The sequence below is a fragment of the Notamacropus eugenii genome, chromosome 6 (assembly GCF_028372415.1).
Source record: "Notamacropus eugenii isolate mMacEug1 chromosome 6, mMacEug1.pri_v2, whole genome shotgun sequence".
In the NCBI taxonomy this organism is placed as follows: domain Eukaryota; kingdom Metazoa; phylum Chordata; class Mammalia; order Diprotodontia; family Macropodidae; genus Notamacropus; species Notamacropus eugenii.
Window position 1 is genome coordinate 34,773,133 of NC_092877.1, and position 14,888 is coordinate 34,788,020.

The 14,888-nt window shown below is 42.1% G+C and overlaps 1 protein-coding gene across 11 annotated transcripts in view; it reads left to right on the top strand.

Annotated features, from left to right (window-relative positions):
• IRAG1 (inositol 1,4,5-triphosphate receptor associated 1) overlaps positions 1 to 14,888 on the top strand; it is a 149,295-nt gene that overhangs the window by 29,366 nt on the left and 105,041 nt on the right. The window lies entirely within an intron of this gene.

A 14,888-nucleotide genomic window follows, 5' to 3' on the forward strand; every position in this document is an offset into this window, starting at 1 on the left:
ATCCATCCACATGGGATGCTGGGAGGCTCTATCTTCATCATCCCTTAGAAGGGCACTGTGGAGACTGACAGGCTCCAAGTGAGTTCAGGATAACATTTCTTTAAGCTTACAGACCACAACATGTTGTATCCCATTCAGACCTCACATAAGGTGATCTGAGTAGAACCATTACTGTTAGGAAGGCAACACAGTATAGTGGAGAGTGCTGGATCTGGAGTCAAAGAGCCTGGATTCAAATCTTGGCCCACCACCATGTGATCTGGGGCTAACTTTTTAACATCTTTGTTTCTTCATCTCTCAAATGAGGGGTTTGGAGGGTTCAGTTCTAAGGCCATGATCTTAGAAATCTTATTTTATAGAGGAGTCTGTCAGTCAATAAGTATTTACTGAGTACTGACTATGTGCTCTCTATATGTATGTATGTGTGTGCTTTTAGTTATTTGGTTAATAAACATTTACTAAAGAGACTATGGACCAGGCACTGTGCTAAAGTACTGGGGATACAGAGACAAGCAAGAGACAGTCCCTGTCCTCTGGAACTCACAATTTAATGTGGGGGTGGGATGTACAACATTCAAATCTATACAAAGATATACAGGATAATATACAGAGCAGGCAAATACAGGATAAATAGGAAATAGCTTACAGAGGGAAAGCACTGGAATTAAGAAGAATTGGAGGTTTCCTGTAGAAATGGGATTTTAGTTGGGACTGAAAGAAAGCCAGGGAAGTCAGTGGTCAGAGCAGAGGAGGGAGAGCATTTCAGGCATGGGAGACAACCAGAGAAAAAGCCTGGGGCTGAGAGACAAGAGTCTTGTTTGTGGAACAGCTCAGAGGCCAGTGTCACTGGATGGTAGAGTAATTGGCTGAAGATACAAGAAGACTAGAGAGGCAGGAGAGAGCTAGGTTATAAAGGTTATGAATGTCAGACAGAGGTTTCCGTATTTGATCCTGGAGGGAATAGGGAGCCACTGAAGTTTATTGAGTGGGGGTATGTATGACATGATTAGACCTGTGCTTAGGAAAATCCATTTAGTGGCTGAATGGAGGATGGATTAGAGTGGGGAGAGACTTGAGAAAGGCAGATTTACCCACAGACTATTGCAATAATCCAGGCATGAGGGGTTGAAAGAATGTACCAGAGGGGCGGCAATCTCAGAGGAGGGAAGAAGGCATATTCAACAGATATTGCAAAGGTATAATCAATAGGCTGTGCTGTCTCTTGCATGGACTTGGGTTGTAATGGCATTTGTACCTTGGTGATTTCCCTTAGCATAATGAAACGTGTTTCAGGCACATTCTCCTAGTGACAGAAAAGCATAACTAAGTTCTAGGATACAGTCCCTGGTTAGTATGAGTCTGTACATCCTGGAGTCTTTTTCTGGCATCTGTGAGATTTCTGGGGTGAACCATAACATTTAATATGGAAAATGTTCAATGAAGTGGCCACCATGAACCCTTCAATTCAGCCCAGACAATATTTGTTAAGCATTTGCTATTTGCAAAGCACATGTACCTTTTGTTCAACTTGTCCCAAATCTTAAGCTCTTGTGGGCAGCTCTCAGCAGACAGAAAAGGGCCACATGGACTTGGGAGACCAAGTTCCCTTTCTGCTTCTGTCCCACATGGGCACTCCTTCTCTCAGGCTCCTGAGAAGGTAGGGGTTGGGGGGGTAGCCACAGGAAAATCTACAGCCCAGCTGTCCAACACACATACAGCAGCCTAAGCCTGCCCAGAGACCAGAGGAATATAGTGGATGCAGTGGAGTCCTGAAGGCCTGGGTTCAAATCTCACCTCTGACCAAGCTGTTTCATCTCTCTAACCCTCAATTTCCCTCTTTTGTAAAATGGAGACTCAGGGCTATTTTTGAGAATTACCAAGATAAAGAGTACCAAGCATTTTTAGAAAATTCTAAAGTACCATATAAATCTTAGCTATGTTGATGGTGATGCCAAGGTTATGCCAGCAATCCCTACAATGGGAGAGTTCTTGGAAACTTGGCTGAAGGGGAGGGTTGCACAAGAAGTCCTCCCTCCCTCACCTTCCTTTATCCGCCAACCTCTCATTTATCTTCAGTCTTGAACACGTGAGCTTTCTGCTGAAAGTCCTCATGATAATCCTAAGAACATGCCTGAGTCATGTCCCCTTTTGAAACTCAATAAATTCAATAAGCATTTATTAAGCACTTAACTGTGTCCCTGGCATTGTAGTAGGTGCTGGGGATACTAAGGGAAAAAAATGCAAGAGTTCCTACCTTCAAGGAGCTTATACTCTATGTTGGAGGAGGCAAAATGTACACAAGTGAGTATTGGATTATAGTCAAAATAATATACAGCAAATTCAAGAGGGAGAGGGTGCTACCAAGGGGAGTCACCTGAGGGATTCTATGAGATAAAAGGGAAGAGGGAGTGCATCCCAGACATGGGGACCACTTACACAAAGGCAGAGAGGCCAGAGATGAATTGTATGCTCAGGGCACATAGTGGGCCAGTTGGACCGGAATGGAGAATGCATGCAGAAGAGTCACATGAAACAAAACTGGAAAGAAAGGTGGAAACCAAATAATGACGGATCTTAAGAGCCAGGATGAGAATTCTGTATTTTATCCCGAAGGCAATAAGGAGTCAGAAGATTTTTGAGTAAGGGGATGACATGGTCAGATCTGTAGCAGGCAAAGTTAAGAGTCAAGGGGCATTTTCAGGTCAGTAAGCCTGGATAATGACTATCAGTGGAAACCCTTCATTGGGATTTATGGTTTACTTGAGTTCAAGGGAATCTCAAAGGTCAGCAGCTCGAGAGATGGATGGAGTAGCTGCCCAAGTCCTTAGAATTCCTCCCCTCCTCCTTTCCCCTTCCCACCAAGGCTCTCCCCGTCAGCCTCTCTTAGCCCCAAAGGACTGATACTGTTTCCTCCATGGAAAGAATGTACCGTCCACTTGGATTATTCAGCGGAGAAGGATTTTCTATTATCTCGAGCTAAATTTGGGTTGTTCCATACACGGGTGGGGTTCATGCCATCCCTCTGTATGGGGTCCCATTGCCCCCATGATCTAACATCGAGGCAGACTGGCAGCAGCATCCTAGAAGGAGCAAGAGCATTGGGGTGATGAACCCCAGGGGTCTGCCACATGGCGAACTGGCAGCCTTTGGCCAGTTCCAGACACAACAGTCCTGTAGTTTCTAAAATGCAGCGACTTGCTCAAGCAACTCTGTAGGAAAGCAGTTTTAGTTTAAAGTTTCATTTGTTAGAGACCTAGAAGAAAAAGCCTGATAATTTACACTTCTCAATTGTCATAGGGACTCTCCAAAATCCTTCTGTTTAATCTGAAGGCAGGACCTATGATCCTTGGGCTTCAGGCAAGAGCACTGAAGCCACAGCCCATCACAGATTGCTGACCTTTATTCACATGGAAGGACATTTAACTCTCAGAGTCACACACAGACAAGGTGGTCTCTGCTACCTGGACACTGAGTCACCTGTGTAGTTCTTTCTCCCTTCAGCATCCAGATGTTGAGCTGAGCAGGCCTATTTAGTGGAAAATGCCCTTCCGGGTGATGTCTGTGTCCAAGGTACAGACCTTAGTGATTTCTCAAGATTCTATAGAAAATGGATGAAAACAATAGGATATAATAAAAGAACTGAAAGCTGCTACTTACTGATTAAGGGCAGGTAAGTGGCACCTAAGACATAGATGTCAAATATAGTCAGTATGAGGCCCACAACACTGCCAACTGAGAGCTGAACCAGATTAAAATGTAATTAAGAAATATTTAACAAAATAAATCAAAATTAAATGCAACATAGGTAAGGTTATATGGTTTTCTAAGTCAATATGTGATTTTCAGGGATCTTTAAGGACAGTTTAGTGGCCCTCCTTTCTGTGTGTTAGATACCTTTGACCTAAGAAATCATCCAGGCTAAAAAGAGATAGAATCCCCCCACTCCCCAAAGTGGGAGTACTGGTGGTTTGTGGTTCTTCTTCAGGGTTCAAGGTCCTCACGGTCCCTCAGCAATGTGGAAGGCAGAGCTAATGGTAAAGGCTAATGATAATGGTTGATACCTATTTGGCATTTTAAGATTTATATTATCTCATCTGATCCTTACATAACCACAGGAAGTAGGTACAGTTATGAGGCCCATTTTACATATGGGGAAACTGAGGCTGAGAGCTATGAAATGGCTTACTAAGGGTCACCTAACCAGTGAGCATCCAGAGGCTGGTTTTGAACTCAGATTTTTCTGACTGCAAGTTTACTGTGTCACCTACTATGCCGTGGGCCAAATGAGATAATGTTGGTAAAACAGAGACAACCATTTCTATGGTTCAGCTAGGGTTTGCAGGTTTTTCTCAATCAGTCAGTCAAGTATTTTTCAGAGGCATGTGATCTGAGAACCCCCATTTCCTGGAAAAGCATAGCTAATTCACGTTATTGCTATACAAAATGAGCTAACATTTCTATGGTACCTACTATGTGCCCAGGCACTGTGCTAAGGACTCTACAATTATTATTTCATTTAATCCTCACAACAACCCTGAGAGGGAGGTGTTTTTATTATCCCAATTTTACAGATGAAGAAACTGAAGTAAATAGACATCAAGTAACTGTAATACTAATCAGAGAATTAAAGATCTTCCCCACCCATTAATGGGCCTTCCCATTAAGGAAAGCTTGATTAATGTTAATTTTCTAATGAGGCACTGGTTCTCAAGGGTTGTAATGCCCTCTGGCTCTGGAAAGTGTATATGTACTCTGAGATGAGGTTTTACTTTGGAGCTTACTCATTGGAAGCGTTTGTTTGACCAGACTGAGACTCTGGGCAGCTGCTAAGGAGTCAGTCCCCCCACCTTTGAAAACCCAGATGTTGGGGCTTCTCTTTCTGGAAACTGTATATATGGTCAAACAGCTGGATCTGTCTGTTGATCTGTGATGTACATATTGCTTATAGTCAGACAGTTGGAAGCCCTGTCTGTTGATTCTTATTTATTTGTATTTTCTCGGAAGTTCAGGGTGCTGGCTTTTTCCCCTGAACTAAGTGAATATTACATGTGATTGATTAAAGTGATTGCTGACCCCTCAAAAGTTGCTTTCCTTTTAGAAAAGTAGATCTAAGAACTTGTGATAGCAGGCCCTCCTGTGTATGCCAGGATCATTGCTTTTACAGTAATTTACTTGCCCAAGGTCACACAGCTAGTGAATGTCTGATGTCACATTTAAACTTAAACCCCCCTGACTCCAGGCCAGGCACTCTATCCACTGCGTCACCTATCTGCCCTTAATCAGTAAGTAGGAGGGGCTAGTAATGAAATCTCAGAAATTTAGAAAGGTAACTGGATAAGCACAAGTCCTATGGGCTAGGTTTGATTCTCCATGCCCCCACCTCTTAGCTATACTCCGAGGTAAATGACTGTGGTGCCACAAAGAGGACTACATGGTTGTAGATGGGATTGTTTTGAGAGACGGGGTGGTCAGCCCATCTGCCAGGATCTGTCCCATACATACCAAGGGGGTTTGGGAGAAGTCAAGCCCTGGGAAAGTAGCCAGACCCCAAGGGTGGTAGCCCTGGGATGATCACACAGCACAAAGGTACAGCTTGGCAGAGGGTTTTTGTGCAAGGCAAGGGATGGTGGCCAGTCTTGCAGAGAAAGTACCTCCCCCAATGTCAGCACCCTAGGATGGAAGTTTCATTTCCCCATTAGTTTCATCTATGGGTTAAGTCCTTTCCCCGGTCCTCATCTTCTTCACCATCAAATGCGGGTATTGGACTAAATTATCACTAAGATTTCCTCCAGCTCCCAAAGAGAATTGTTCGGTTGAAAAAGTGAAAAATGGAAAATGAGAAGGAAGGTTGAAATGTAAAAGATGTTTGGACGCAGTTAGGATGATATCATGTCAGGTCTGAAAAGACTCAGAGGTTATCTAATCCAAACCTTCTATTTGACAGATGGAATAACTGAGAGCCAGAGAGAAGTAATATTCTCCCTGCCAAGAAATGTTTCTCCCTCTCCAACCTGCATTCATGAGGTTAGAGATTGATCTGTCCCTAGAACCCAGATCTCCTGACTCCTTTGCAAGTTCGGAGGTTCCACAAGAATGCATGGTTTTAGAGACAAGGTGAAGCTTGGTAGAAAGTAAAAATCTTTAGGCAAGCAGGAGTTAGAGAAAGAGAAGAACCCAAGTATGGAATTGCAGATGGTATGAAACAAGCCAGGAAAGGGAGAAAGTCCATCCTTGGCTCATCTCAGACGAGACTTGCAAAAGAACAGGACAGAAGAGAAAAAATCCCAACGGCCAGCTAGCAAAGCCTGGCCAGCTTCTGCCCCAGCACAGGAGGTCAACAAGCAGGGAACACTTTAAACAATGAGAAAGATGCTGGATCAAAAATAAGTTCCCCAAACGGGTGGTAAAAATAGGCCTGGGAGAAGCACATCTGCAGAAAAGAGGTCTGAGTGATGAATGAAGAAACAAAAGCAGCCAAAGGGATGGAGGGGAGAGATAGAAACACAGAGAGACAGAGAGAGAATAATGGGAGGGAGAGAGAGACAGAGAGAGAAGGAAAGAGAGAGAGAGAAGAGATAGAAGAGAAGGAAGAGGAATGAGAAAGGAGAGAGAAGAGAGAGACAGAGACAGAGACAGAGACAGAGGAAAGAAGAGAAAGGGAAGAGAGAGAATCAAGGATGGGTGGTTTCCCTGAGAAGGAAAAATTCCAAACTCAAGAATAAAATGTGTGTGTGTGTGTGTGTGTGTGTATGTGTGTGTGTGTGTGTATACGCAGTACACTTACTTGCCTTTAGAATAAAAAGTAAAATGGTCTAAAACTCGGGGTTCGCCTTGCAACCTTTGAATAACAAGTACTTGAGGACCAGATAAGGGAGGGGACCAACCTGTGAACAAGTACTGAGATGCCCCACTTAGCTGGGTAATAGCAGGGATTGGAAGCTTAGATCTTATTTCAGTTCAGCCTCTGGGAACAAAGGTTGTCCTCCTGACCCCCATCTAGAACCTTCTGTTTAGGTAGCCTCCCTCCTTCCCAAACAGAGACTCCACAACCAGGAAGCTCGGTCTTCACCCTTTAGTCACTTTTATTCTTCCAACTAGTTGGCCCAGCAGATACAGCTCTGGTTCTGGAATTAGGAAGACTTGTGTTCAAATCTAGCTTTAAACATTTACTGTGTTACCCTGGGCAAGTCACTCAGCCTCTGTCTGCCCCACTTTGCCCATCTGTCAAGTGGGAATAATAATAGAACCTCCTTCCTAGGATAAAATGCAATAACATTTGTAAAATGTTTTGCCAACCTTAAAGTGCTATATAAATGCTGATCATTAATATTATTCCAGCTAAGGGTAGAAAGTCAGATTGTACAGCCTGCCATGAGTATGGAACATATGAACATGAAGTCACAGAATCTCAGAACTGGAAGGTATCTGAGAAGTGACCTATTATTCCTATCTAATATGAATGCCCTCTGTCACAGTCTCAGCAAGTGATCATCTGCTTCAAGCTTCTGCTTGGAGACTTCCAGTGATGAGAAACTCACTGTCCATTTCTTTCCACTTTGAGTCAGATCTAATTGTTGGAAAGTTTGCCTTTATATTGAGCAGAAATATGCCTCTCAGTAGCTTACATCCCCATACTCTTGAATTCTTAGAATAATTAACAGATAAGTTAGAACTCATTCCTTAGAGATTCATGACAGAGTACCTTTCACTCATGAGATGTGAGATACAAAGCTGGAAGTGATCTCAGAGTCCATCTAGAGACCCAAGAAGGTTGATTGTCTTGCCCAAGGTGACATTGGTAGTAAATGTCAAAAGTAGGATCTGAACCCAGCTCCCCTCCCTGCAGAATCAGTGCTCTATACTGTCTATTCACTATGTTCTTTCTCTCTCAACCCCAGTAACAGGAAGACAAATTTTAGCTTGATATAAAGAACTTTCTAACCATTAGAGCTGCCCAAGAATGGAATGAGCAACCCTCAGGAGGAAGTGAGTTCCCTTGGGGTTGGAGCTAATAGCAGAATAATCACAACAGGGTGGATTTTGATGCCTGGGGATGGAGCCAGAGAAAGAGAAATGAAAACTCTCAGGTCTTTAGAGCTACTGATAAAACATTTGGAGAAAGTGGGGCTTCCAAAGAAATCAAAGAAAGCAGAAAAGGACCCAGATGTATAAGAATATTTATAGGGCTCTTTTTGTGGTCTCTAAGAACTAGGAGGGGTGGCATCAGTTGGGGAATGGCTGAAGAAATGATGGTCTGTGAACATACTAGAATAACTATCATGCCACTGTCCTGGGTCCCATAAACAACAAGATAGAGAACTTAACACTTGCTCTGATTCCCACATCCTATCAGGTCTCTTCAAAACAGAAATTACATGCCAAAGATAAAGCAACTTTAGCTGTCTCCATGGTCAAGGATGTCCAGAATTCAAAAGAAAGTTTGAAAAAGCTCTCCAAATCCATGAACTAATAATGTTTATTGATCTTAAATTCACTCAGCACTCCTACCCCTTCTCCCAAACTACCAGCAATGAGACTATATTAGCAAAACCTAAAGCATAACATAGGTTTACAAAAAACCCATCCCCTCACACTGGTCCCCTCTTCCTCTTTCCAGTGCTGTGGAAAGCCTGGTTCCAGGCTTCAGAAATTGGTATTGACTGTGACATACAGCTAATAAAGCTGAAACCTCTCTGGAACAAAAGCCTACTGGGGCCCACAACCCCATAGCACTGGCATTGTAGTGTTTTAAACAGCCAATGCTGGTCCAAGGAACTAAGGAATACAGGAAGTGGGACAGGGAAATGGGATACACTGGATGTGTGGGGAAGAAAGCAGGAGCAGTATACCCCTCTACTATGCTTGAGGGAAAGAGCAGAGCATGACGCTAGGTTCTGATCACCCACTTGAGGAAGAGACCTATGTTGGTAAACTGCCTAGATGGGAAGAGCCTTGAACTCTAGCCCCAAAGGAAAACATAGTCAGAGGAGAGGGAATTAGAAGTGAACAGAAGGGGAAAATAAAGAGAAAAAGACTGAAATACCAGTTTTCAGGAAGATGAAAACATAATCAGATAATTCAACAAGAAAAAACAGTAACCACAGAAGGATTCCAGGTCTAATAACAAAATTCAGGGGTCTATGTTAAACGTTATATAACACAATGAAACAGAGGGTCCTTTGGAATTTGAGGAGCTCAGAGAACCACAATACCCTGTTCCTTGGTGGTTCAAGAGAGAAATGAGAATTATGAGAACAGAATTTATGTACAGCACAGCCAAAATAATGGGCAGAATAGAAAAACTGGAATCTGTGATGGCAAACCTCACCAAAGAAACAAAAGAGAATAGTACTTTGGAAATGTAAACACACCAAAGGGAAGGACTACATAGATGAGAAGCAAATAATATCATCTTGCCATTAGAAATGATAAAAGAGGAGGTTTCTGAGAAACCTGAGAAGATTTATATGAAGATGCAGAGTAAAATGAGCCAAACCAGGAGAACCATGTAGACAATAACAAAAACTCTATAAAACACACACAACTTGAAAGACTCCACTCTGATCAATGCTATGACCAAGCATGATTCTATAGGACCAGTGATGAAGAGTGCTGTTCACTTCCTGACAGAGGGCTGACAGGCTCAAGGGGTAGAATGAGGCATATTTTTTTTTTTTGAGATTGCTAATACAGGACTTTTTTTTTAAAACTATACATACTTGTTACAAGAGTTTTGGTTTTGTTGTTGTTTTCTCTTTTTTCAACGGAGTTGGATGGGAGAGAGAGAAACTTGATTTTTGTTCATTAAAAAGAATAAATTTTAATTTGAAAAGAAAAAAGAAAAGATAGGGTTTCCCAAGAAGGAATAATCATATAAAAGACAGAGCACTGAACTTAGATAAAGAAGAGGTGGCTTCGAGACCTTCTCTGATAGTTTTTAGCTGTGTGACCTTGGACAAGGGGCATCATCTCTCTGATCCTCATATACAAAATGAAGTTAAAACTATTTGCACGACCTACCTTACAAAGTTATTGTGAGGAGATCATTCCATAAAGTTTAAAGCCCTGTGTAACTAGGAGCTGTCACTGCTATGACAATAACACTTGTTGTAATCTCTGGCAAATGACACAGTTAAGAGGATTCTGCCAGGATGGGAGAGCCCTTAGCCTGACACTGTCACTAGGAAGTGTCTCAGTTGATCCACAGAACTCAAGGCAGCTAGTATGGCTTCTGTTTTTGTATGTCCTTGTTTCGTTTTGCTGGCTTGTTCTTCTTTTTAGAATAAAGGCAAAGTTTTATTTACAAGCAAAAAGAAACAAGAACCCTGACTTACTCCTTCCCTTTTGCTTTCCCTGTTCACCTCAAATTACAGACATGCACGCAAGGCAATGGGGTGACAACAAGTAAAAAAATGCATAAATCACCAGCATTTCCTGTTTTGGAAACAGTGCATCTGATGCATTTAGGGTGAACCGAACAAAGAAAGTTTCCCGGGAGACAGATTTAACTTGGCATTTGACATGAGGGGCTCTGGGTGAATGGGGAACATTTTTAAAAATGCCTTTGTCCTCCTGGGACTATTTAAGGCCCTGGGCGCAGACATTTTTAGCTTCTCTGAGTACTATTTTTTGAATCCTGAATCTCATTAATCTCCCCACTCATGCAGACCATGAGGAGTCAGTGGAAACTTCAAGTTGGCACAAGGAGCTATTTCTGAACATGGCTTCTGTTCAGAGCCATCAGACCACCTGAAATGAAAAACCAACATGGCCACATAAGGCTGGATGGGACTTCCGTGTTGCTGGAGTGGCATTTCATGAGAGTCAAGCAGCCCCTAGAGGTCATCTTACCTGATATATGAGTCCCTCCACAGCATCCCTGATGAGCAAGGAACTCACTTCCTATGGAGGCAGTTGATTGCATGCTGGGGCAGCTCTAATTGTTAAAAAGCGCTCAAGTCTTGAGTTGAAATCTGCCTCCCTGTCACTTTCCCTCCTGTTGCTTCTAGTTTTCTTTGGGAGTAAGTAAAAAAGTCTAATATCTCTTCTAGAGGAAAGATCTTCCAATACTCAAAGACAGCTCATGTGTGCCCCGTTGTACTCAACTCTTCTGTAAGCATAGTCCCAAGGTTTCTTTATCTGATTTGGGTACCATTTTGATTTCCTTTCTCAGCTTTGGTTCGTCCCTTCTGGACATGAACAATGTTTCTTTTTAAATGCTGTGTTCAGAACTGAATTCCAGGTGTGGTCTAAATAGAATAGAACAGAAAATTCTCTCCTACAAGATCCATAATAAAATTGTTAACAGAATTGAAATATCTCTGTTGTCAAAAAGTATGTAGTGAGAATCTACCTAAGCATGAAGCGCTATTAATTGCTATACTAAGTAAACTGGGCACATTAAACTTTAGATGCTTTCAGCAGGAAACAGACAAGGTCAAAGCAGACAAGTCTCAACAGAAGAAATATGAATATGTGCAATTGTATTCATGCATACATTAGATGGCTCGTTATTTATAAACTTAGGCCCTAGTGCCAAAGGGGACCTCAGAAGGTTTTTACCCAAAGTGCACCTCATTTTTTCAACATCCTCAAACAAGTAGCTAGTCAGTCTCTATTTTAATACCTCCAGTGAGAGATAACTCACTATCTATTCAGTTCAACAGGCATTTATTAAGCACTTACTACATGCAATGTGCTAGGCGCTAGAGATACAAAGATAAAAAGGAAACATTCCCTGCTCTAGAGAAATTTCCATTCAACTGAGGGAAATAAAAATATCTAATATTTATGCAGGGCTTGAAGATTTACAAAGTGCTTTCTTTCTATGCTTTTTCTCATTTGAACCTCACAACAAAGAAGAGAAGGAAACAAGCCTTTATTCCATATGGCAAGCACCGTGTTAAGTGCTTTAGAAATACTGCCTTATTAATTTTCGCAAGAACCTATGAGGTAGGTGCTATTATTATCCCCATTTTCCAGTGGAAGAAACTGATGCAGACAAAGGTCAAGTGACTTGCCTAGGGCCACCTGGCCTGTGCATGCCTGAACCCAGGTCTTCTTCACTCCAAAGTCAACCCTCTACCCAATGTGTTACCCTGTCTCACTACAATGGCAACACCATTTCCCAGATGAATAAATGGAGGCTCAGCTTCGGTTACCCCAGTCACACCATTTCAGAGTGATCTCACCCTAACCATCAGGCCACACTGCATCTGTCTATGAGCCTGCCCATTCTGGTTTTGGACAACTATAGGTTATCAAAATGTTATAGGATGGCAACAAAGGAGATGAGGCAAGACATAACAGCATCTCCCTTGCAGGTAGTTATGGAAGATTTCATGAAGAAGGAATCAGAAGAAGAAATGTATGAGGAACAGATCTGTTTGATACAGAGTAAGGAGGTGGAGGATTGAATGAAGGGAGTGGTGAGGATACTTGATGGTTATTTTCTTTTTAGAGTTAGAGCATGGGACTAAAACTTTATCAGCAGTAGATCAGTGCCTCGACTGCTTAGAACTCTAGTACAGATTTGCTTTAGATGCACAGAAGAAACAAGATGGTAGGCACATAGCCCATGCATGATACCATAGATACCAGATTTCAGTAGAAGGATGGTTGGGGACATCAGGTAGCTCAACAACTTCATCCTGTGAAACCCCTCTGTATGTAGAATTCTATTGACACCGGTATTAAATAGCTCATGATTTATGAGTCTAGGATCCTTGAAGTAAAGGGTATTTAGTCAAAGTTTTACCCAAAATAGAATTTCTTTTTCCAACATCTCAGTCAAGCAGTTCTGCTTGACCACTTCTAGTAATGAAGAATTTGATGTGAAATATTGTAATTTTAATGTGAAATAACATAATTTGATGTGAATATGGAACATTTGCCATGTCATTTTGCTTGAGTCTGTTGCTTGTTGATGGCAATGGAGCAAGCCTGGGGACCATCTGATCTATAGTCCAGATCTAGCCCTTCACTCAATGTCATGCAATAAGTGCCAGAAAGATGATCCTTATTTTATCCATAGCTGTGAAAATGCAACATCACTTTAGCTGTCATATACTATGAGTCCACAAGACAGGGCTATTACTCAGTGAAAGGCTATGTATGCATCTGGGACTTTTCCCTTCTTTTGAGTCTCTGCGGGCATCTCTGTCCATTTATCTTGTGTTTAACTAATTTTCACAAGAACCATATGCCTGAACCCAGGTCTTCTTCATATGTGTCTCTGTGTTCATATTTTTATTTTCTTGTATATGTGGTGTCCCTATGTTTTTCTCTGTGTTCACATCCATCTCTCCTTCTGTCTTTTGCTCTGTCTTTGCATTTTCCATGCATTTTTACCCTCTTCTGCCCACTCCCCCTATTCATTTTTATTCCTTCACTTTATTTTAGTCGAGCTTCATGCAGTCATAAAATATCAGAGCTAGAAGGACCCTTAGAGATAATAGAGTCAAAGGATTGTAGATCTAGAGTTGCTCAGAAGCTATTTAATGCAATCCCCTTTTTTACACATGGGGAAACTGAGGCCCAGAGAAGGAAAGTGACTTACCCAAAGACATATGGAAAGTTAGCGGCAGAGCTGGAGACTTCAGGACGATATTCTTTCTACTCCACTTATTTTACAGATGAAAAATAGAGGCCCAGAAAGATTGTCATTTATCCAAGATGGTTTAATTCTTACTTGAGCTAGGACTCCTGACTCCTAGTCCAATGTTTTTTGCTTTTTGTTTAAAATTTTATCGATATTGTACATGTTTATATCTCAGTTGTTTCCCAATATACCTCAATCCATTAGGCCCTCCCTTGTAATTAAGAAAAATTATTTTAAAAATCAACCAACAAAACTACAATTGGCAGTATATACAGTATTCTGCTCCTGTGGCCCCCACCTCTGGTGTCATTTCTGTCACTCTAGGACCTTCCCTGTCTTAGCTAAAAATTGGGTGAGTGGAAGATTTTATACATTCCTCTCTTTTAAGTAAAAAAACAACAACAAAAATTTATTTATCAAAGTAATCCTCAATGGATTTTTTTGGTAGTTTAGTTGGTTCTAATATAGAGCAGGTTTCCCGCTCCTTGGGCAGTTATTTCTGACTCCCCTCATACCATTTCACAAGGAACTTTTAATAACTTCCCGATGGGTTCAACTTTCCTCGAAGCACTTAATCATCCCTGAGCACTGTGGTTTGTCATATCAAAATGACAAGTGTCAGCCTCTGCAGTCTCCCCAGGGTTGGCTCCTCTCCAGGTAGCAAGTGCCTAGAAATGTCTCAGAATACATCTATTAGTGCTGCTCCACACACAGGTGCCTGTCTACGGCAGATCCACAAACTGAAGGATAGGGAGCCACTTTTTCAAGACCGTGCTGATGACATGATGGAGGGAACATCTCCTTTTAGGGGACTTCTGGAATCCCCATGGATCTCAGGGTCTTTGAGGAAAGTGTCCAGACTTTCTGGCACGTGACAAGGGGTAGTGATAGATGGCATCATCAGCCCATCTGGTGGAAACAGAGGACATTGGACAGGATCTAGGCCAGAAGCCCAAAAGGGCGTCAGAAGTCATCTAGTCCAAGCTGTTCCTGAGCAAGAATTCCCTCTACAACATTCTGGACAAGTGTTCATCCAGCCTTTAAAGGCCTTGAGGGATGGGAAATTCAGGAGTCAGAAGACTTGGGTGTGAATCCTCACTTTGATGCTTACTGGATGTGTGGTCTCATTTAAGTCGTTTTGGTTCTCTAGGTCCCTGTTTCCTTATCTGTGAAGTTACTTCATTCTCAAAGAGGACCAGTAACATCCAGAGGGGGATGTCTTGACTTACAAGTGAGATAAGGAGGTTTAAGATCCCTTCAGCTTTAAGATCCCCTTCAGCTTTAGCTC